The 25,430-nt window shown below is 36.6% G+C and overlaps 1 long non-coding RNA gene across 1 annotated transcript in view; it reads left to right on the top strand.

The window, feature by feature from the left end:
- The window catches only part of LOC141411320 (uncharacterized), a 40,857-nt gene that overhangs the window by 3,473 nt on the left and 11,954 nt on the right, over nucleotides 1-25,430 (top strand). The window contains exon 2 of the long non-coding RNA XR_012436092.1: nucleotides 99-270. This is a non-coding gene — a long non-coding RNA (uncharacterized lncRNA). The remainder of the gene's footprint in view (nucleotides 1-98; nucleotides 271-25,430) is intronic.

Below are 25,430 nucleotides of genomic sequence, written 5' to 3'. Positions count from 1 at the left end.
AGCACATAACAATTCCAGAAGCCCCAGCACTGTGACTGACTGCCTGCTGGAAAGCTGTTTTTCCTTTTTTTACTTCATCTCCTTTTTTTTTTTTTAAGCTTCTTTTCTCTACTCTTGCAATGCAATGCAGAGAACTGTAGAACGAATTCTGCAAGCATCTGGGACGTCCTGGACCCATCATAATTCACGGACACAGAACCTGAAATTCCTGCTGCCTGAACCATCCTGGAGCTAACTGTATTCCATGGAGTGTAACTGCAACCCAGCCAGGTGAGCATGACACATCTGCTCTGGAGGGAATCAGATTGCAAGGCCTATGGACAAATGGCCGTAAATGGAGGGAAATTTTCACCTCTGCCAGGTGGGGGCAGAGCAGAACGCTGAGCTGATCCAGTCTGTGGGTCGGCCCAGCCGCAGACTGTGAAAACAAAACATTCCACAACCTTGGAAAAACTGGTAGTGAGCTAAAACTGACAGACTTCCAAGAGAAAAGCAGTTGACCAAAAAGCTCAATTCTGGCTCCCAGGCTTGCCCTGCAGGAAGTAGGGGTCAAGACTATTCACATACCAGCTTCTTGTGGGACCACTTTAAGAACCCCTGTGCACCAGATAGCCCATCCCACCAAAAAAGCCTGGGTTTGAATACTCTGAGCCCACCCCCACGCTCAAAAGCTGTTCGACAGGGAAGAGCAACATCCATTGTCACACAGCCCAACATACCAGTCTGAAGAAGAGGTAAAGACACAAAGACCCTGTCAAAAGTGTCACCATCTGAATTATAAATCAGAGGAAAGAGCCCAGATCACTCACTGGACTGAGAAGAAACCCCTTCCTCCCATAATTAGGAAGAAATTTGGACAATAAACATATATATATTTTACTTATTTTATTTACTATTTTAAATTTTTTATTAATTTTTTTAAATTTGTTTTGCTTATCTCCCTCTCCCATTCTGTCCAAATATCAGATGCTTAGCTCTCTCTTGTTCCACTTTTCTTTCTCTTCCCTCTTTTTCTGTTGTCTTTTCTTTTTTCTCTCTTCTTTTCTTCTCACCCTCCTTGCCTCCCATCCCTCTCCCCCAATTCACCACTCACTGAATAGTCTATTAAATATAAACTGTTATTTACATTGAGTTAATTTTTGCTATTTATTTCTATGATTTTTTTACTTTCTGTAAATCTGTGACTTTATCTGACCACATTCTCGAACAGTTCTTCAAAATGCTTATTTATAGTTTTCCATTTTGCGATTTTATTTTAGACTTCTCCCCTAACAGTCTCCATCCTTCAGTGTTAGCCTATCCTGGCTGCCCTCTTGGTCTGCCACAAAGTTGTCATTGTGAGACTGTCCTCTTTTCTGAATTACAATCTCATTCTCCTCTTTCTTACTTTCCCCTTTTTTCTCACTGAAGACATTTCACAGATTTTTCCTAAAATAGCTATGTGGAAGACACGTTTTTTTGAGACCCTCTGATAAGATTTAGATTCTACTCATGCACTTGATTGACCATTTGACTAGGTATAAAAATCTAGAATAGTGATTTTTCATTTATAATTTGGAAGGCAGTGCTCCATTTCTGTCTAGTCCCAAATTTTGCTGCTGAGAAATGTCCTTTTTCTTGCCAGTCCTTTTAATGTGAATATTATTTTTACTATTATCACCATTATCAACTATGGAAGCTTTTAGAAACATTTCTTTATCCTGATTATATTGTTATTTTACATGAATGTGGCTTGGTATGGCTTTTATTAGCACAATATTACTTTTGCAGGTACTTGGAAATTTTGTTCAATTTTGGTATCATGTCAGTTTGGGAAAATTTTCTTGAATATTTTCTCTATACTCCCTCCCTAGTAAAATTCCTCTAAGAGAGATGCTGTAACCTTTTATTTCCCATCGTCTCATTTCCTTGTATCTTCTTTCCTATTATTTCTTTATCCTTTTTTTTATTTTTCTTAATTTAACAAGAGCTCTGAGTTCCTCTTTTTAAAGAAAGATCTCTGAGCTTAATATTAACCTCCAGTCCTTCTGTTACATTTATTTCTGCCATATTTTCAATATCCAAGAGCTCTTTGTTTCCTAAATGTCCTTTTTTTAAAGAAGGAAGCCAGTCTTCTTTTATTGCTGCGGCCAAAATATTTTTATATGTTTCTGAGGATACTAATGATAGTTTTGTTTTAAGCTTTTCCTACTGACTGTGTCATCTTTTCTATCACCTGCATTGGTTGGCTTGGTGAGAGGCTTTTTTCAAATACCAGGGATCCTTGGAGTCTATCCAGATTTAAAAGTGAAAGCGCCACCTAGCACTGGTGAGCCTGTTGTCCAGGCAGAGCTCACTGGACACTGTGCAATGACTGGGAAAGCCTACTATTCTTTGGGTAACCCCAGTGTTATAAATCTGGTTATCATCACTCTTAGATACAAATGGCAAAGGGGGCAAAAGAGGATTTCCTTTTCAACATGAATCCACTTAATCTCCTCTTTTACTTCATTGACTCTTCCTTCAGCTATGGTAATAGTCCCAAGGCCAGGCACAATGTCTTCACAAGTGTCTACTGGAATGAGGGAGAGGGTCTCACTGTTATGTAATATAGGGAAAGTGGGTCTGAGAGTCCCTATCCTTTATCCTTTTAAAAGTTTTAACCAAACTGGGTTGCTACTAGGCTCATATTTCTACTTTCAGAGGTACCTGGTGATTCCAATTCCTGGCCTTTCTGCTTTTCAGTGGAGTTATTGTACCTTTGTCTGTTACAGTTATGTGCCAGATCCACTGTTCTATGGAGCCAATCTTTACCTGTTTATTGGGGGAGTGGGGGTCAATATTATAAGACAGAGTCTCATTATACAACCCAAGCTCGCCTTGAGCTTCTGATTTTCCTGCCTCAATCTCCTTAGTTCTGGGATTATAGGCATGTTTTCATACACAGCTCTTATGTGTTTTTTGACTCAAAATTTGATTTCTGTAGTCAGCAGTTGTCTAGTCTCTTGTCCTTTGACCTTGTAGGTATTCCTTCTTTGTTATTCAGCGATTCTTTTATGAAGAAACCAAGATAAACATGTATATTCAATTTACCCTGTGCAAATAGCTTCTTGTTGATTGGTCAAATATTCTGTATTTTTAAAGCCCTAATCTTTGTCCTGCCACTATCATTCTACATCTGCTTTAATATTCCTAAGAAAATGCCCAAACTATTGTTAAGTATAAAAAGTCACAATAATGTTCTATGTTTCTTATGATGACTACATTAATTTTTTAACATCCAAAGTTGCCAACTTTAGATGCTTTTCAGGAAGTACACATTTATGGCCTCAAAGTTCACTCTCAATTTCCAGAGAGAGACAACTCCGTTCCCAGATCCATAACCCCTCTAAGCCATTACCAGTGGAATGGACAATTCACAGTTGCCAGAAACACAATTCATTCTCCCAGTTTTTTTAAAGGTGTGATTAAAACTTAGTTCAATGTTGATATCTTCCCAATAGCTAGTGGATCTGAAACAAACATTTAATTGAAACAGTTGCAAAATGTACCATAAAAACATGTACCAAAGATCAGTTCAAATAAAGACTGTAGAGATGCTTATTTACTCATAGATGAATGAAACAGCCCTTTGAATGTTTTCTAGAAGAAAAATGAGCAAAAATAACAATTCAAGGATCAGAAGTGATCTTCAACTTATCCATTTTTAATGATCTGATTAGGGACTAATCAATCATTAGAAATATGACAAGAAGCTTGCTTCAAATGTATTCTATATACCATAGAGTTCAACATGCATTCTGAAAATTTGATGGACAGTAAAATAATGGAAAAACTAACACAGTTCCCCAAAAAACTGAAAGGTTTTGGCATTTCTCCAGAATTATACCAACAGGAGAATAAAAAGGTAAGGGGGAAAGTTATCAAAAATAAGAAAGAGACGCCCATTCTATGATATTGCTCTCAAGTCACCAGTTGACTCCTTGAATTAAAATATAGAAAAAGGTAGAAAACCCAAAACATGAAAGCGTTTCATGTCCCCACTCCAGAGGAGCTAATACAGAAACCTTAAAGTGACAGAGGTTATCATAAGAAGGGGACCAGTAACCAGGGTAAAGATCAGTTAGAGATGAATCAACATGGGTAATAACACGTGTACATGAAAACAATGCTAGGAATATTTCTGTATAGCTACCCTCAACTCAACTAGCATAAACACTTTGTCTTCCTTATTATCCTTGTCTCTTTTCTCCAACAAAACTAGTGATAAAGGCAGAACAGGACCTGCCTGGAACTGAGGGGGAAAGGAGGGAGAGGGTCAGGGAGAAAGCAGGGGGGAGAAATGACCCAAACAATGTATGCACATGTGAATAAATGAATAATAATAAAAAAAAATCTAGCTAGCTATCAAGTGATGTACTGAGTAGGAAGACTACAGGGATTGACATGCAAATAAGTACTCCAGGCAACCTACACTACTTGAATTCTGTTCAGGGAAGAATATTTGGGGTGCTCATTTGCATTGCATTGGTTGGTTACCAAAAAAAAATACATTCAGTTCACAGCCATTTTAAAGCACTCCTTGTCAGATCCTAGGAACAAAGTGAAGTGTTTGAACAAAGATGATTGAGGCAACGAGTTCTGTAAGTCACAGGAAGACAATATGCCTTCTATTGGGAACATAAATATTCTTTTTAGATGTATATCACGCAACCAGAGTCTACCAAGGAGTGTGAATACTTCTTGTTAAAGAAAAGCTCCCTGACCACATTAGCCTCTTTCTGACTTAATCTCTGGATTCCCATGTCTTGGCACTTCCAGCTGAGCTCCTTTTAGAGTCATATCTCACTCTAATGTTACTGAGTCTGCTTCCTATTTATAAAGAGTACACTCTGAGAAAAGAAATACTTCTTTCTTTAATCCACAGCAATATTTATTGTGGCAGGGGAATTTCAGTGTTGTCCTTTGGCAAGCTCACAGCCCTTAATTTAAATAGGCAAAGCAAATGCATTTGTCTCCCTCACTGAAAAAAAAAAAGCTGTGGTCAACAGGACTTTATCTCTGAAAAGAGCAGCCCTTTCAATTATTTTAATATAAATAAAGAAATAAAAACAAACAAAAAGATCATCTTATAGTCAGAACATCTCCAGAAATTTCTTTCCTGTAGTATCTTTGTAAAGCTGCATATATTAGCTTTCACAGTCATTATGCTTTGCTTTGTCTTGTTCTGAGGCTATTTTGTGTAGCAGGGTAGAGGATTGTTTTGGTTGGTTGGTTTTTTGTTTTGTTTTTTGTTGTAGTGGTGGTTTTTATTGTTTGTTTTGTTTTGGAGACAGGTCTCACCTAGACAGGCCTATAAATCACAGTTCCTCTTGCCTCAGCCTTCCAAGTGCTTAGATTATAGACGTGTATTACCTCATTGGGCTCCTTTTTTTGTTCATTAAGTGCCTGTGATACCTGATCTGTGGTCCACAGTGCCCATCTCTGCCCTCTAGCTGCCAACAATTTCTGTTGAAAAAAATACAAGGTGGGCCCATACAATAATGCATATTAAACACTTTCTAAACCTCATAAATGGATAGAGTATTCTCCTTAAGGATCAAGCACCAGGAGTCTGGTAGATTGTATGATGGTGAACAGAGATGCAATGGAGGATGATGTGCTTACAACTAGGATGGAAGAGGGGTAGTGATAACATCTCTTTTCTTTGGACTAAGGGAATACTTTATTATAATGAGTCTTTTGGCAATGAATACAAATGAGCTGGGAAAGCCCCTGACGGTTTCTGTCTCTTCAGTATATACAAAGAGAGTTCTTCAGAAATGTGTTCTTAAGAGTGGGATAATTATTTTAGATATGCTGGTGTAATGGACTTCATCAGTCTCATTCACAAAATGCATTTCAATATGAATCTATTACCAACTACACTCTGAGAATCCCCTGAAGTTAAAATCCAGCCACTTTCACTAGTAACACTCAAAAGGCAATAATGAACTGGTTTCTCAACCTTACAATCAAGGACTATGCAGATAAAATACATAAAAGTAGCTCAATAGATCACATATGATTGTTTGTGGACAATAAACTGGAAATAGTCACCTCCTTAAGGAATGCCCACCTGTGTTCCTAATGCCTTTAATATCACCTACCATCTTTCAGTATATTAGTTCACTCCACACAGAAACAACACAAACATTTTTTATAACATGCAAACAACAGTAAATTTCATATTCCCCCACTTTTACAACCCAATGCAAATATTAAATATTTATCTCCTATTTCTTATTTTCAAAGAATTTTATGTTAAAGAAATAGATTTTAATTTTATTCACAATACCAAAGAATAAAGAGAAACAAATGGAAAAGTAACTCTAACTATACTTACTTAAGATCTAAGACACAATTGAAATTTGAATTCAGAATAACTAAGGTATATGGTTTTCATTGATGTAGATCCAGCACATACAACACTTAGCCAGTGAAAGCTATACATTAAGCACTGCCTACTTAGTGGAACATATGTACTTTGTAATGTCTTACCACTATCGTTTCTCAGGAATCATTTATTTATATATTCTCTACCAAATGATCTGAATAAAATAATTGATAGCATAATTACTCAAGATCTTTGAAACTGTTAAAGAGAATCTGAAGAGTGGATTAAAAATTCTTTTTTATGAGTATTGTTACTGTAATTGGAGTCCTTGTCTTAGTCTGTTTTATGCTGCTGTAACAGAATTCCTGAGAGTGAAATATATCTTTCACATCCTGGAGCTTGGGAAGCCCAGGGTCAAGGATCCAACATCTGGTGAGGGCCTTCTTGCTAAGTCAGCCTATGGTAGACATAGAAGAGCAAGAGAGGACAAGAGGGTAACAAACTTGTCTTTCTATAAAGAACCCACTGGTGAGATAGCAAACCAACCTCCTGTGATAGTGAACACGCTGCCACAATCATGGCATTAATCAGTCTGTGAGAGAGATTCACCCATGACATAGACACTACCCTTTGCATCCAACCTCCCAACACCTCCACATTGGAGATCCAGTTTCCAACATAGAAACTTTGGAGGACATATTCAAAACATGATGGCATTAGTATCATTCTAAAATGCTAAGTCAGAGATTTAGATTTTTTAAAATTTATCTCTTAATGTTTATCAGGCCATAAATGCTATTAAAATATTTAAATTCTTTTAATGTTGATATTACTTAGAATAAGTATTTGGTCAAAAGAACAAAAAAATTCCATAAAATTAATATTCATAATAACATTAATAACTACCAACATACTGGATTACTTGAAATCATATATTTTAGAGACTAGCTGCTTATCCAGGAGAAAAATCCTATTCTTCTGACCATTTAATTTTAATATGAAATTAATTACTTTCATTATAGCAAAGTGCTGCTCAATACAATTGTGATTTCAAACTCTAGAGAGAGATCAATTCCAATTGAAAGCTGCACTGCTTTACACAATCTTATTTTGTAGGGAATACAACTGTAGTTTTATATATTGACCTGAAAATAATGTGTTTTCAAAAGTCTTGGAATAGTTACTAGAAGCAAAAGAGACATAAAGATGAGTTTAACTTTCATATATTGAGAAAGGATCAGTCCTGCCTATCTAATTTAAAAATATGAACATATTTCAGTTCAACTTTGACTAAAATAACATGATCATTTTTCTCTGTTTTTTATTGTTGCCTCCTATCATGGACAGCATTTTCAAGTCTGACAAGAAATAAGACATTAAGGTTGAATTACAGTAGGAGAACAGAAATAAAATGATTATGAATCCTGGAGAAATGGATCAAGGTTGAATAGCATGAAGAGATTGGGTTGAAGGAAAAAAAGAGTGAGTGAAATAAATGGAAATGTCTCAATCAGGGACTTTTTACAGAATTCACAGAAACACAAATCCACTCCAGGTAGCTTCAATAAAGAGGGATCTCACATAGAAGTTCAGAGAATGAAAATAAAGTATGGCTCCATGCACACCCAGCCAGAAGCTAGAACAGTAAGTTGTTCTTCACCTTTGAAAGCCACATGGCTTTCCACAATTCTGTTTCTCTAACTCTGGCCTCTCGATTTCTAACTTTTTCTTCAAAACTTATTTCTTGAGCTGGGCATGGTAGGGCACATTCATATCACTCAGGAGGCTAAGATGGAAGGACTGCTAGTTGAAGGCCAGTTGAGCTACATAGGAAGTCCCATACCAGACTGAGCTACATGGGGAGACTCTGTGCACTCCCCCATCCCCTGAAAAAAGCATTACTTCTTCTTTTCTGAATCCTTGACAGGTAGAAGGCTCTGATTAGACATGGTACTTACTGACTCTTACCCAAGAGCTATACAAGGAAGTTATTTGAATGTCCAACATTGGCTCCATTTTGACTGACACACTATGGACATCCATCCACCTGCTGTGGTTTGTATAAATGTCCCCTAAAGTTCAATATAACAAAGGCTTGATCTCCAGGAAAGGGCTGTTGGGAAGTGCTATAGACCTTTAGGAGGTAAGGCTTATTGGGATGCCCTTAGGTTACTGGAGTGCGGAATGAACACAAAGGGTATTGGAGAACAATGATCTCTTCCTCTCTTTTTGCTTCTTGGCCATGAGATGAGTGGTTTTTCTCCACCACATACTGTTGCTGTGATGTGCTGTGCTATCTCTCTACAGGCCCAGTCATAGACCAGGACCTCTAAATTGTGAACCAAAATAAGCCCTTTCTCTTTATAAATTGATTATGTCAGGTATTTTGTTATAGTGACAGAAAGCTGACTAGCCCATTCCCCCTTCCAATTAACCCTGGTAGGGGGGAAGAATCATACAGTAATGAGGTTGCTCCTTCTGATTTATATATGAGGCAACATTTCTAAAATGGGGCTGTAGGAAGACATTGAATGGTCAGCATCTGATGAATGAACCCTGGGGATTTATATAGAAACTGCCACTTGTTTATCAGACTTAATCATTATATGGAAATGGCAAGTTTAAAACTGGACAGTAAATCTTGGGGATATACCCAAAAGACTGTGACACAGGTTACTCCAGAGGCACCTGCACACCCATGTTTATTGCAGCACTATTCACAATAGCCAAGTTATGGAAACAGCCAAGATGCCCCACCACTGACGAATGGATTAAGGAAATGTGGTATCTATACACAATGGAATTTTATGCAGCCATGAAGAAGAACGAAATGTTATCATTCGCTGGTAAATGGATGGAATTGGAGAACATCGTTCTGAGTGAGGTTAGCCTGGCCCAAAAGACCAGAAATCATATGTTCTCCCTCATATGTGGACATTAGATCAAGGGCAAACACAACAAGGGGATTGAACTTTGATCACAAGATAAAAGCGAGAGCACACAAGGGAGATGTGAGGATAGGTAAGACACCTAAAAAATTAGCTAGCATTTGTTGCCCTCAATGCAGAGAAACTAAAGCAGATACTTTAAAGCAACTGAGGCCAATAGGAGAAGGGGACCAGGAACTAGAGAAAAGGTTAGTTCGAGAAGAATTAACTTAAAAGGTAACACACATATACAGGAAGAGTCAACTCCCTGTATAGCTATCCTTATCTCAACTAGCAAAAACCCTTGGTCCTTCCTATTATTGCTTATACTCTCTCTTCAACAAAATCAGAGATAAGGGCAGAATAGTTTCTGCCTGGTAGCAAGGAGTAAGGCGGGGGAAGGGAGAGAATGGGGTGGGGGGGTAAGGGAGGGGGTGGAAGGAGGGGGGAGAAATGACCCAAACATTGTATGCACATATAAATAAAATAAAAATTAAAAAAAAGATAACACCAAAATGTGAAAAAAAACCACATAATGAGAAAATACTTGCAAATCATGTATTTGATTTGTATCAGAGGACTTATATCCAGAAATATAAATAAAACTTACAATGAAATGTTTAAAAAAAAACTGGACAGTAAAGAGTGAAAATTGTAAGACTGTTTTAATATTTTTATTGTTGTGGTGAGGGTACATTGTGGCATTTACAAAAAGTTCTTACAATGTATCAGATAGATCACACTTGAATTTACCCCTCATCCCCCATTCTGGAATAGTTTCAATAGGTCTCATTTTTCCATTTATATACATGTGTACACAAAGTTATGACTTAAATTTTATATAAGAATACCAAACAGCATTCTTTAGAGAATGGCTGTAGTGATATAGTTAGAAAAACTTCTGTGTAGATTTTGTTAACAACAAAATATCAACCATACCCTTGCCTTTTACAAACTGGAAAAGAAGGCTAATAGTTGTGACTTGAAAACTATATCTCGGTATGCTGTATTAAAGAGATTACTATTTATAAAATACTGTAAATAAAATTAATAATAGTATTTTTATTTATAAATGATTAACTGTGGGATATAAAAGAAGGCATTCATGAGGAATTGTCTTAAATCACAGAGCAATCTGCTGTCAGGTATAAAAACAGAACTCCAAAGTCTGAATCTGTAATCTCCACTGGATTACTGTATTTAGAGAATTTATAAAAATGAGTCAACCTTTCTCATATTTTATGCAGAATTCCTTAAATGTTAAAAGAAAAAGAACTCTTTCTAAATAACAAAATTAGCAAGCATTGTTGTTTAAAATACATTTTTTAAATATATAAAACATGCATTTTCCAAAACAACAGTAACTTTGTTTTCTTGTTTTGCCCCACATTCATCTATAATTTAAACATGTTAAATAATTCTCTATCCAAATAGTTTTAATAGTTTCCAATGTACCTTAAGCAATATTAACAAATTAATTTGGGGTTAATACATTAATAGAATATTTGACTGAAAGGAGCTTTTCCTAGAACACATTTTCCATATCTATGTCTTTGACATTTTACATGTTGACTAAATATATACATAAATAAGTGTACATGTAAATGAATACATTTTATATTACATAAATGTACAATATTACCTACATGTATATAATGCAGAAATACAAAAAATTTATAGAACTATTCACTGTTTATAAACAATATTCTCTGATACTTTCACTTGTTTTCCTATTCTATCTCTGCTTTTAAAAAATACTGATCACAACCCACTAAATTGATTCCACAAGCCACTAATGAGTTGCAGTCTCTAATTTGAAAATTTGAAAACACTGCTCTACACCAATTAAATATTATACTTTACTTTGAGTTCCTTCAATTAATTGGATACACCTGGAAACAGACGCTGTGATTTGGAAATGATAGCCAAGACCTATACATGACCATAAATGTTCTTCCTAGTATCTCACACAGCCTTTCTCTACAAATTAGTGTGGTTGGTGTCACTGTAAATCTTGAAAGCATTTCCTTTATCTGCAGAAAGTATCTACTTTCAAATGGAAAAAAGAATTTCCACTGAAAAACAAACTGAACCACACAGTAAATCTAACAAAGTGATTAATGGGATGGGTTGTCAGCAGAACCCAGCTTTCTTCCCTTTAAGAAGTATGAATAGGGCCCCAAATTCATCTTCCTTAATATGCTACCACTTAGTGTGGTGTTCTTGAGATACATTTCCTAGTTAATAATTAATCAGAAGGATCTCTACTAATAGCTGCAGAAGGGAGAATGAATGTGCAGGATTTGCCCTGCATAGAAAAAGATTTCCAACAATGACACTACACAAAATGCCTACAGAAATAAGAACAATAGCCCTTAAGAATCTTAGATAGCATGTCAGGTTTTTTAAAATGCAATCCTCTTTACAAAAACAGATTTGAGTCCTCTACATCTATAATGTTGATAATCCAAGACACTGCCTTTTTAGACCCTCGAAATTCCTAAACCTTTCCTATGATACACCACACTGGCTTTGTCCTTCAGAGTGCTCTTCTTGGCTGTAATTAATTTTTCCACCATTTCTTTTTTTATGTCTGCTATCCCACTTAAACTGGAAGCTTGCATAATTCACTCTGGAATGCCCAACACCTAGACCAGTGTCTGGAACAATGATACTCAACAAATACTTGTTGAATAACTGAATGAATGGATGGATGAAAGTGAAAGAGTACATAAGATTGTAGATTGCTGCATGTTTTCTGCTCCCAAGTAGAAATAGAGTCTAAAGGCACTTCTGGCACACTCGTGTGCATCTGCTGAAAAGCATGCTGACTTTCTTTCTATTACCAAGCCAAGAACACTGTGGTTATGCTCAACTTCCCCTCCCCACCTTTTCCCTTTGTATCCTATTCAACTAATCTTTATTGGGTTCCTGCCACAGGCCAGCAACCACAATATCTCTTGGAACCATCTGTTCCTCTCCATTTCTTGTTCCACAGCCTCACCATTTCTCTCTCAGACGACTGCATTCACCTCTTAAATCTTCCCTGAGTCTTGACTTTAATAGTATCCCCACACCAGTCTATTCTACCCATGGCTGCCCAAATAATCTTTTGGAAAATATGTAATTTCCCTGCTCAAAATCCTCAAAACCAAGTTCCCAAGACTCCCTCTTTTTCTCTAGGTTCATCTCCTTTATATCCATTTTTTATCATATTGGAATTATTTTTTGCTAAATGTACTGTTGCTGCACCATTTCATAACTTGAACATCCCTCCCACTTTCTTTACATGAGATTCTTCCATTCATTCTTAAAAATCCAAAGCAATTCATACATTTTCTATGAAACCTTCCCTGGTCCAATATCTCTCCTAGTCCATCGGAGTTCCAATTTTACTGTGTAATAAAATTGTACTATTATTGATTGGGGATGCTGTTTTGGTTTTGTTTTGGTCTTGTTTTGTTTTGTTTTTGAGATAGAATCTTACTATATAGTCCAGGCTGGCCTGGAGTTTGCAAGCCTCCTGCCTCAGTTTCCCAAGTGCTGAGATTACAGCCATGTACCACTATACTCAGCTGTAATGTTATTGTTAACTCACATGCCTATGGCTGTCCCTCTTAACAAGACTCCAGAGTGGTTTGAGATAAACAAAGCAAGTAAGAATTATCTATAGTAATTACCACAGATGCTGGCCACAGTAAATTGTGTGCGTCTGAATCCATAGTTTCTGGAAATAATGCAATGCAATGTAGTTAGCTTATGCGAGAAGGAAATTATTACAAGGTTGTGGCAGCTGAAAAAAAAACTTATGGAAAAGACATTGCATTGTTTGGATATTTGTCAATGAATTAGTCTCAGCAAAGAGAATAGTGATTTCTTGCTGAAATCTCACACTCACTGCCCCAGAGCAATGATATGGTGACCAACATATTTCCTTTACCAAACTTTCTGAGAAAAAACAAACATTTCACTATCATATTTACCAGAAGATTCTATACCAACCACTTACCCATCATTCACTTTTTTCTTCCAAATCTTGTCCACACAAAAAAAAAAAAAGAGTGCCATGCTGCACAACTCCAGAAGGTACCATCCCATCATGTAAGCTATGTGCTAAGGTACTCTTTACACAAGTATATATGCTTGAGGAAACATAAATTACAAATGGATTCCTACCTGCAAAGGAGTCTGGGAAATGTGGTTTTAGCTTTCCTTCAATAGTTCAGGAAGCCATGCTGGAAGGGAACTGGAGTAGGTGATGAATGAGTGAGGAATGAGCCACTTTGCGTTTCTTCTCATATAAATGCCTAATAAATTATGCAATAGAAAGATGAACTATAGAGGTCATAATTACTATCTTAACTTCTCTGTATTCTGATGTTTAAAATAATTTTAATAAGTCACTCAAATTTAGCTTTTGTTGGCAGTACCATGATTTAAATTCAGGGTTCCACACTTGCATGGCCAGGTTCTCTACTATGTGAGCCATGACTACAGTCCTTTTAGTTCTGGTTATTTTGGAGATAGGGTCTAGCTTTTTGCCCAGGCCAGCTTGGACCACAATTCTCCTATTTTATTTCTCCCACCTTCACTGGGATGGCAGGTATATACCACCACATCCAGTTTTTCTTCATTGAGATAGGGTCTCATAAACTTTTTTGCCTGGGCCAGCCTAGAACCACTCTCCTTCCAATCTCAAGTAACTAGGATTATAGGCATGAGCTAATGGTGCCCTGCTGAATTTGGCTTTTAATTAATAAAATATAATATTACTCCTTCAAAACATTGTTCATATCCTTCTTTTCAGGTAATTATTTCTTTTGCTCTGGTCTTCCATAAGTATCTGCTTCTAATTTTTTTCTAATGCTCATTCTACATATGTGTTTATTCCATTTTAATTATAATTTAAAATATATTACATTCTTTTTTGTTTATATGGGAATATGAACACTCTGATTATAATACATATTGGTTCTAAGTGACCAAAAACAAAACACTATTTCAAATATGAAGTCATAGTTCTAGGTTAGTTCTATCATAACAGAAAATTGAGCACAATTTTTATTTATCTTTGTGTACTTGGTGCCATTACAGTACATTAATGACAACAATTAAGCTGTCCATTTTAAATATATTAAGTACAGAACTCTTTTGTGAAAATCCATAAGCCCAAATAAATTCATTCTTAATGAATGTTTTAGTTCTTTTCTCCTAAACATCAAGTCCAAAATTAATAATCTTCAAGACATTTTAAATACCTAGACCAAGTTTCTAAATATAAAATTATGTATAGTTATAGGACTTTATCCCAATTCAACCACTGCATTACTCAACCACTGTGTTAGTGGTTCACATACATGGTGCCAAAGTCTACTATCAGTAGGAATGGTAACTGGCCACCCTTGAACCTCAGCCACATTGGCCTCTGAGTGCCTGGGTAGCCAGCTAAACACAGTGAAACAAATCCTGGAAGAACAACGTCCTAGGTAGCCCCATGGGAAATCCCATGGGAACAGGATGCCTGAAGTCTCTCTCTTCTCAAGGGAAAGAGTTTTAAATGCATTCACTCTTTATACCCTTAAGTATGTGATAAGTCAGGTCTGACCAATTCCTTTAAAGCATCTTTTCTCTTGTTCCCATGCAAGATGCAAAATTCTTGACTTTTTAATGGCACTAATCTCTCCAGAAGCCATGACTTCCTTAGCCCTAACACAGGCTTTTCTGGCCAAGTTGCAAATTTTTTGCACCTTTCTTCTCTTTTTCTTTCTTCTCTGCTTTTTGCCCCTGATTCTCACTATGAACTTAGTTAAAAGAAGCTAACAATAACCACTCCACCGCCTGAATGCTGGACTGCCTTGAAATTAATATGTCACCTTCAAACTGAGCCTCCTACTAAGTCTCAAAACATAGAAAAAAATGTAGATAAGTTCTTTGCCAGAATGCAGCATACATGGCCTCTAGTCCAATTCCCAGTAAAATCTCCATTCCTTTCTGAAGCCTCCTGAGCACAGTCTATACTATCCACATTTCTATAGGAATTCTGGTCTTCTGAGCAACTACCTAGAATCACCCATTAAGCTCTACTTATAGTACCTAGGCTTTCTCTAGCCTGCTTCTCTAAACTTGTTCAAATTCTTCCTTCAAACCAGTTCCAAAGTCTTAAGAACCTGTGATCAAATTTAGTCACAGCAATGACTCTAATTCTCTGGTACCAATATTCTGTGAAATCCATCTTTGTGTTGCTATGACAAAATATCTGACATAAACAACTTAAGGGAGAAAGGACTTATTTTGGCCCTTGGTTTCAAATGTTTCAGTCCATAGCCCTTAGCCCTACTAATTCTGAGCATATGGTGAGGCAGAACATCTGGAAGTGGAATATGTGGCAGAGGCTACTTAACCTCATGGCAGACAGGAAACAGAAAGATAGGAAGGGGCTAGTGATAGATAGCCTCATGGACTCTTCCCCAGTGACATACTTCCTCCAGCTAGGTCCTATCTCCTAAGTTCTCACCTCCCACAAATAGCACCACAAGCTAGAAATCAAGCCTTTAGTATATGAGCCTTTTGAGGGGACACTTCATATCCAAACTGCAACAGCCACTGACTTGCTGAGTAATACAGCTGAGCTATGTAAGAGATAGTACTTTAACTACAATAAATGCAGTATAGGAAGCAATAAGAGTTTAGGAGAATGTAACAGAGTAGAACAAAGTGAAGATTTTGTAATAACAATAATAATGACTTCGTTTTTATATGCTGCCTTAATTCTTTTAAACTTTCTCTTATTAATTGAGCTTCACATTTTGGGGGAAGCAATTCGGTATTATCTCCATTTTGAAGGTGAGGAAATTGAATTCAAATCAATAAAACAACAATTATATATTGAGAATCTACTATATGCCAGGTCTTTTGTTAGGTGCTATGGGTAATATTGGTAGAGATAATTCAATTAGAATGTACCATGTTAGGAGAGGATCAAGTGGAACAGAGGCCCTTACTGGGGTGCAATAAATATACAACAGCAGCTTTTAGCCCAGAATGCTGAGGAAAGTGAGAGTAACATCTAAGCCAGTGCTTCTCAACCAGTAGTGATTCTGGCATTCAACCCACCTCCAGGGTATTTCCCAATACCTGCAAATGTAATTCTCATTCACTCTCTCCCTCTCTCTTCTCCTCCCTTCTTCCCTCTCTTCTTTCTCCTCCTGTGATTCAAATCCAGGTCCTCACACATGCTAGGCAAACACCCTACCACTAAACAACACCCCTAATCCTTGAGTGTCACAATTTTGAAAGGGGTTCTATTGGTCTCCAGTGAGTAGCCTTTTTCCAAGAATCACCCAAGTAACAGTCCCTCACAATACAAATCTATTCATTTCAAAATGTCAGTAGAGCTGTTGATAAGAAACCTTCATGCAAGCTGAGACCTGGTATGTGAGTGGGAGTTAACTAGGTAGAAGGGTAACAGGATGGTACAGCAGGGGTACAGCAATGACAGATGTTCTAAGGAGAACTGCTTATGCTCTGATTATTCATTCACCAATGTTATTGTGGTAAAATACACATAACACAAAATTTATAGTGTTTCAATGTTCCATTCTGTGATGTTAAATACATTCACATTATGGTGCAACTATCATCACCATTCATCTCCAGAACTTTTCATCTTCTCAAACTGAAACTCTGCACCCACTAAGCATTAACTTCCAACTTTGTCCTCCCCTAAGACCTTGGGAACCACCACTCTACTTTCCATCTCTATAAATTAGACTCCTCTGAGTACCTCATATAAGGTGAGACAGAATATTTGTTCACTTGTGTTGGGTTTATTACACTTAGAAAAAATGTTTTCAAGGTTCATCCATGTTGTAGCATGACAGATTCTCTCTCTTTTTTAGGACTAAATAATATCTCATTGTTAACTATGTAATTCATTTTATTCATCCACTCATCCATTAATGGAAATTTGTTGCTTCCACTCTTTGACTATTGCGGATAATGCTGCCAGAACACGGGTATACAAGAACTTGTGCAAGTCCCTGTTTTCAATTCTTTGGGGAATATACCTAGGAGTCATTCACTAGTTAATTTTATGTATCAACTAATTACCTAGCATTGTTCTAGTGCTTGAAGTACGATAAGAACAATACTCAAGATCTTTCTACCATCAAACCTATGTCCTAGCAAAGGAAAACAAAATAAATAAGTAAACAAATAAACAAACAGTATCATTTCAGAGAGCACTATAAAAAATAATCAGCGGTGACACAGAAAAGATATGAGTGAAATATTATTATTACAAAGGGAGTTTGGTAAGCAGAAAAGTAACAGAGACTTTATGCAGGTCAGTGAGGTCAGGACTCTATATTTCATTTTATAAGCAATGAAAAATTTAGAGAAGTTAAGTAAATTTTCCAAGGTCACACAACTAATAAATTCCACAGAACAGGTTAGAATTCTGTATCACTTCCTATTATTATTTTATAGACTTTCCTTTTTTAGTTGAAAGGTTGGATTAGGTACATGTTTATCAGACATTGAAACCTGTGCTCTACTTCCCAGACATCTGATCTTCTCCATCTGCTTTCATGATTCTTTCCAGAATCAACTCTATGAATGAAAAGAGGACATTTTAATGTTCCACTTTACCCACACTCATTCTCTGCCCAGCTCTGCCCAGCTCTGCCCCTGGCGTTCCTCTTTGCTTGTTTAAAGAGAATTTCTACAAGATAAAATGATATTGATTTTAAAAAGAAATGTCATACTTGTCTATAGCTAGCTTTAAAATAAATAAATTCTATTCTACACAAAACAAAAAAAAATTCACATATAACCTGAGTAGGTAATATCTGACAAAATACAGAGCATTCTGTGAAACAATAAGAACACTGTTTCTGCTAACCTTTGCTTTCATTCAAGGTCATCTACAGCTTACATAAATATTACATGAAACCTGTTTTGCAAAGAATCACTGTCTATGATGATTTATAAAGACAGAAGTCCATGGCAAAGTCTACCTTTTTAAATATTACAAGCTTTTATTTTTCTAGCATGAGGAGTAAAGTGAGATCTTCTCACAAGATAAGTGGACATATCCTTTCAACCAGGATTAAGACCTTGACACATGTAATGTGTACAGTAAAGATTTATCAGATATTCTTTATGAAAGTGTATGTCAGGTGATGAGATATGCTGCAATCCAGGTCAGACTTTATTGATTAGGTGAGCAAGAATAAGTTATGACACAAAGTTATAGAAGGGAAAAAATAATATTCTTTTGTTGTTTTGTAAATCCTCATTTAATCTTTTACTGTAATATGAGCTGTTGTAGAAATACTTTGCCCTGTAAAGTATTTTATAAAAGCTGGCCAGTTTTGTTTAATATATTTACTGCATCAACAAACGTGGCTGAACAATGTGTAAAGCACTTTAATAGATGCTATTAAAATTGTAATATAATGTGAAGCTAAACATTTTCCTACATGTATTAGCTGTTGGTCCAGGACAATTTAAAAAACACTGTATATAAAAACATTTAACATGCTTTATAAAAGCTTTACCTTATTAAAAATCTCATAATTACTACCAGGGGACCTCTTACGCTTATCATTTAGAATTGACCTTAAGTTCAGTACTTCGTAAATACATTTTAATATAAGGCTATAAGGAAACAAAAAATAACCTTCCATTTCCTTGCTTTCACCTAATCTCCTGCCTCTCTTTTAATTCCCTCAGTTTTAGTTTTAGTTATTCAGTAGTCAACACTTCATTAAGTATCAAGCACAATATCTGACCTTGAAGATACAAAGGTGAACAAGAAAGGTGAGGCTGCTGCTGTATATGTCTGTGATCTGGTTAAGGAGACAAAGAAAGCAATGGCATGAAGTTCACCAACACCATGACAGGAAAAGCAGGGATTACCATTGAGGCACATAGCAAGAACATCAAATCCTCCTTTCCAGCACAATGCGAAGAGATAGAAATTAGAAGTGGCAGGGGAAGCATTCCAGAGAGACACAAACCTCAAGAATTCTTCAAAGTCTCTTCCTTATGAAGGGAAGAGCCCAGATTTTAAAGCTAAGTTTTTTATATAGTTCTATCTGACTACTCTATAATATACTGCCGGGCACCCTAGTACGATTATTCTCAACTAGCTCATTCTTGAATTAGTCTTACTTCCCTAAAATCTATTATTTTATATGCTCGAGGGGGTCCCAGGCACTGTGCCTCCCAAGCTGTGATGTTATTTTTAGCACTCTCAATCTTTTGTTGCCTTGGTTTGGGAAGTAAACTTCTATTTCTACTGAGACAGAGGAACTGTCCTAACTCCGAGTAGTTTATTCAGGACCTTGATCAACTGCCTAGCTCTTATCAAATTCTCTGATTCCCACTCTCATTCTTCTCAGCAATCTAAAAGGGCTCAGTACAAGGTAATTTCTGCTGTAGAGTGGGTCACAGTTCAACTCATACAGAAGTCATAAGAACAGCCTCCAGTTTTACCTTATTCTCAATTTGAATCCCCAGTAAAGCAATACCATTCCATGGGGAAGGTAGTCACATCTTTCCATCACTGTGACCTAGCAAGCAAATGTGAGTGGACCCTCACATGGGGGTGATACATATCATAAGGATTGCAAGCAACACAAATCATCAAGCTTCTTTAGTGAAAGGAAAACATACATATCCTAGAGAAAGACATGTGTACATACACACACACACACACACACACACACACACACATACACAAATATTGGAAAGAAGGTGAGTAGTTGACAGAGCTGAAAGAAAATCTAAAGAGCCAAAGTTCAGAAAGCAAGAAACAAGAGTTGCTGCTCGGCATTGAGGAAGAAGGATGGGACAGTCTCTTCAGGGGGCCACCAAAGGGACAGAATGTTTTTAATACATTCCCAAAGAACTCACTTCCAAGGAGACGATATCAGATTAACCAAGCATAGATCATGTGCCTATCCATTAGCCAAAGGAAGATAGACACCACTCTTATCTTAAGTATATTCAGAAGAAGAGTGACTGTCAAAATACATTTGAGATGCTGCTACCAGAAGGGAGAAGAGACCCTGTGTTACAAAAATTAAAAGAGTCATTATAGAAGTCAGTCTTGCTTTCTACAAGTTCTCAGAGTTTTAGTCCTGAAGGTTCCCAGCCCTCTTCATATTTGCCTGAACATAGTTTCCACACACATCTAACCAGATCCACATGAATTCCAAAGCTCTCAACACATGAGCAAAACGAGTCTTTGACTATGACTCTCAAATAAAACATAAAAAGTACAAAGCATGAAAGAGAAGTCTTATGTAAAGTAAATATTTTAGGACTATTTATATAACTAACATCAAGAGCCCACTAATAAATCCTCCTTGGCATGAATGTTTTAATTCTATGTGTTCTTATTTATGGCAATTCCTTGAAGAAAAAAACCACACACTGTGCAAATCTCAGCACTCAATAGTGAATGAAAATATTAACTATAAAGATAAAAATTTTTGTGCTAATTTTCTGCTTAGGATCCCTCCAAACAAACTGTCATTAGGGCAACACATGAAACTACATTTCTACTGGGCTTTCCTCATTAACCTCCACACAATCATGCATATCTTGTGGAATCCTTTCATTCTGTTTTCCTGTTTCCTGAATTTTGCATATAGGAAGAAAGTGCTAAGACTCTGTTTTTTCATTTTCCTCATTCCTTAGTGCCCAAATGTTGGTCTTGGTGACAATAGTTGGAATAATTTTTTCATTACTTGAATATGACACTTATTGCTGATACTTATTACTATAACAAAGTTCAGTGTAGGTGATCCTGAAGAAGATGATGGTGATGGCAATAATAATACTAGTTGCCAACATGTATTAAACCCTTACTGTATATAGGTGCTGACTTAAGTATTTTGTGTACATTATGTTTTCATACTGGTGGTAATGAACTAGGAGCAAGGGTTCTTACAGGAGCCAGAAGTAGGAATGAGAAGGGAAAATTACTGGAGCCAAGTTCCTGAGAGGATGGAAAGGAGGAGAGGATGGGATCCATGCTCTAATGGAGAAGTTAAACTTAAACAGGAGCTTATGGTGCTTTGAAGATGTGGATATGATTTGTCCCAAAAGAGGGTACATATATTAGTGGCTTGTGATGCAAAGTGGTGGTATTAAAAGGTGGTGAAACCTTTAGAAGGTAGGACCTAATAAGGGGTGGTTAAGTCATTGGAGTCTTTACCCTTAGAAGGGATTAATTCTACTCTCAGAGTGAATTCTCCCAAAATTTGGTTATTGTGAAAGAGTAATACTGGTCCCTGAAGTTCTCTGGCTTCCTGACCCATAATGTGATCTCTCTCAAAGGTGCACATGACACTGTGATGTCATCCACCATGAGGCTTTCATCAGAGGCCAAATAGATGGGGTCAGTGGGTCCTCGACTTTCAGCCTCTAAAATTGTGAATTAAATTGACTTCTTTTCTCTATAAAGTACTCAGCCTCAGTTATTTTTTCAAACCAATAGAAAACAGATAACTATAGGGGAATCCAATATTACAACATTGCTAAGAAATTGATTTACACAGTTTTGGAACAATGAGGGTGTTTTATGATGGCTTCTATTGTCTCAGTAAAGGGAAAAGAAAATGGTGGGAAAGAGAAAGGTGGTATGTGTTGGAGGTATGAGAAAAGTATCAGGCAAAAGAGCTGCTACTATAAACTTGAGCAGAGATAGAAGTCTGTGTCACTGTAATCTGCAGAAGAAGCAGGGGGAGTGCAAATTCCATTTGGAATAGATCAAGACACTTCCAAGACTGTGCAGAACTCTTAAGCGTATAACTGAGATCTGGTAATCAACATATATTAAGTCCTTACTGTACACAAGCAGAGGTACAAAGAAAAAGAAATTATCTTACATGGATATTGTATTATAAACTTCACTCCAGTAGATGAACCTTAAGGGAAATTGGTTCCATAATATTTTTCCTTCAATCCACCTAATGCAGTAACTAATGAAGCCACATTACACATTTCTCAAGACAGAGTTCATTGTTGAGTCTTCAGAGTAGATACAAACCTAGAATATAGGAGATGCTCAATAATTTTATGAATGAAGGAATAAATAGATGGATGGATAAATAAGGAATTCATAAAGTTTGTGTATAGTCTTCATTGTTGTTTTTGCCCTATAAATTTCTGTGCCATACATGTTATATGGTAGTGTCATACTTGGGTTTTTTCCTATTCAGAAATTTAAGGAAATCTTAAGAGAATGTTTTACTAGGATCAAAAATGACATAAATAGTATATATCTCAAGATACTTATAGCCACCTAATGTTCCCAATGTTCCATAATAAGTGTCCTTCCTTTGTATGAGAAATATTTTTTTTCTTTTATTATTCATATGTGCATACAAGGCTTGGGGCATTTCTCCCTCCTGCCCCCACCCCCTCCCTTACCACCCACTCAGCCCCCTACCTCTCCCCCCACCCCCTCAATACCCAGCAGAAACTATTTTGCCCTTATTTCTAATTTTGTTGTAGAGAGAGTATAAGCAATAATAGGAAGGAACAAGGGTTTTTGCTGGTTGAGATAAGGATAGCTATACAGGGCATTGACTCACATTGATTTCCTGTGTGTGTGTGTTACCTTCTAGGTTAATTCTTTTTGATCTAACCTTTTCTCTAGTTCCTGGTCCCCTTTACCAAGTTTTTCCATCACACAAGAGTGCACTGGAATGGTTACCCTATGACATATTCTAATCATTTTTCTCCAAGAAATCACCTCAGTGAAGTGTGAATTCAGGTGACACGCACTACTCATGCTGTCACCTGCATAGCTGGCTCAACATCTCCAACTAAGGTGTTCTCTTTTGGAGTATGAGGTACCTACTGTTCCACTTCAATTGGCAAAAGAAGCCTAAATTTCTTTTTTAACTTAAAAAACCTACCTATATAATCAGAGGCCATAATTATTGCTACAAGACTTCCAAATTGTGATGTCCTCTTTAATGCTCTAACCTCTGCCTTTCCAGGTAATCTTTACACACAGAAACATCTCAGAGGAAGAGCTCATATCTTATTTGACATCCTTTACACTTGGCAGATGTCTGCTGAAGAAATTAACAAATGATCCACTAATGAATAAATATTTAATTATACTAACATAGTGATACACCCTAGTTCTTTGGAATTCAATCTCTTTTCCATTTTGTGGTAAAGGCAGCAACACTGGGTTTTTATCTGAATGTCTATCCTACTTCTCAAATATAGCACTAAGCATTCTATCCCCAAAAATTAGCAAGGCACCACAATTACTCTTCTATCCCAATTTATTCACACTGAGCAGAAAAAAATCAAATCACTTAGTGAGTCTCAATGTCTAGTATTGACTGATTCTTCCCAACTGAGAGAAGGCAAAATACATTCACTGCTTCTCTCAAATTCTATAATCTCTAAAAGGCTGCTTCAATTTTCCTAGAGCTATTCCTTACTGATAGCTTTATGGCATCTCCTCTATATGATTCCACTTTCTATTATTTTTTTCTGTAGTGCCTACATTAAGTTTGAAATGCTTCTAACTAAGTGCCTGGGAAGCAGGTAGATAAAAGCCCTGGAAATGTCTAGCACTATACCCCAGTAAGAGTCACAGATTTTCTTCTCTTTTATTAAATATCAAAATCAAAATAAGCAATGTGTAGCCTTAAATTGCAAGAAAATAAAACATGATGTACCTTCCTATTTAGTGTAAATGTGGGTCAAATTCAATATTCTTCATAGAGAAGCAAAATATAAGAGGAACAGATTATAAGTCAGTGAAGACAGGTTCTATTCTAATAGTCAATATGGTTGGATCTTTGGAAAAGATGTATAACTTATCTCAGCTTTCTCTATACATTAGGTAAAGAGCAGACAATTTCTTCCAGAGAAAGAACTATGCTTCCTAGTAAGATGATGGTCATGAAGCACTTAGATCCTGATAGCACTGAGTATCAGTTTACTTAACCAAGAATAGCTTTTTGGCATCTCCCACACATGATTCTTCTTTCAAACATTTTCTTCTGTAGAGTCTTCATTAAGGAGAAAAATCTTTTAACTAAGTGCACTGAAAAGAGACACAACCTTTTAAATCATTCACAAAAATGAATTAATAACAAACATTTGTTAAACATCTGTAATTAAAGCAATTCATGTTCTAGGCAAAAAACATTCCATTACTCTCCCAGAGAGAGAGAGAAGCAACTGGGCAGTTCTGAGCCAAATTCTATAAGCCAGACCTTTTCCTAGACCTTGTCCAGTGCACTTTTCATATGAATTCTCATAGCAGCTCTGTAATATAATTTTATTAGCCCCAGTTTATATAAGGAAACTAAATGTTCAAGACTCAGCATAGCATTTTGACAAAATACAAATAAGCATGTTAATATTATCACTTTCAAATATGACATGGGTAAGATTTTGGTTCTTCAGTAATCAGGAATATGGCTTCTTGTCCTGAATTGGATCTAATCTTATGGCCTGAAGGTGAGAGGCAGAGGTGTTCCACCCCAAGGAAGCAAAGGCTATGATACAGGAAAGTCACAGTCAGAAAGGAAAAAGAGAGCAGCTCACATGGAGTGTGGAAAGGGGAAGGAAGATATGAGAGGAAAAGAACAGTTATCTACATGCCATAGTTTCTACCTCAACTTTCTGCTCATGTCTCTGTATCCCCCAGTCTGAGTCAATCTTCCAGGGAGATTCTGAGGAGAAAGCCCAAGGCACAGACACGAAAAAGAAACATGTGAAGGAGAACCCAAGAAGCAGTAACCAGTTAGGTAAACTGATGTTAGATGTATTAGCTTTACAAAGTAATCATTGCACAATTATTTTCATGAAGAAGAAAATGTCCCATCTTCACTCAACATATGGAAAAAGCTGATAGAATTTACATGTTTTCCCCAAGATCTGGGCAAAATGACTAAGAACAAAATCTGTCCTCTGATTTACAATTTGCTCCTCCTGAACTTGGTTCATTATCCTCCCCATGCTACATTTGTACTATAGAAAGGAGTTTCACCTCTAGTTGCAACTCCCAGCTACCTTCTTGGGGCAGCTCCAACTGATCCCAGTTGTTATGCAGCATAGATAAGCTGAGAGAGAAAAATCTGAGTTTATATCTCTGA

The sequence above is a fragment of the Castor canadensis genome, chromosome 10 (genome assembly GCF_047511655.1).
Source record: "Castor canadensis chromosome 10, mCasCan1.hap1v2, whole genome shotgun sequence".
Taxonomy (NCBI): domain Eukaryota; kingdom Metazoa; phylum Chordata; class Mammalia; order Rodentia; family Castoridae; genus Castor; species Castor canadensis.
The sequence above is the reverse complement of the archived record's forward strand: the minus strand, read 5'-3'. Positions and strand labels throughout refer to the sequence as shown.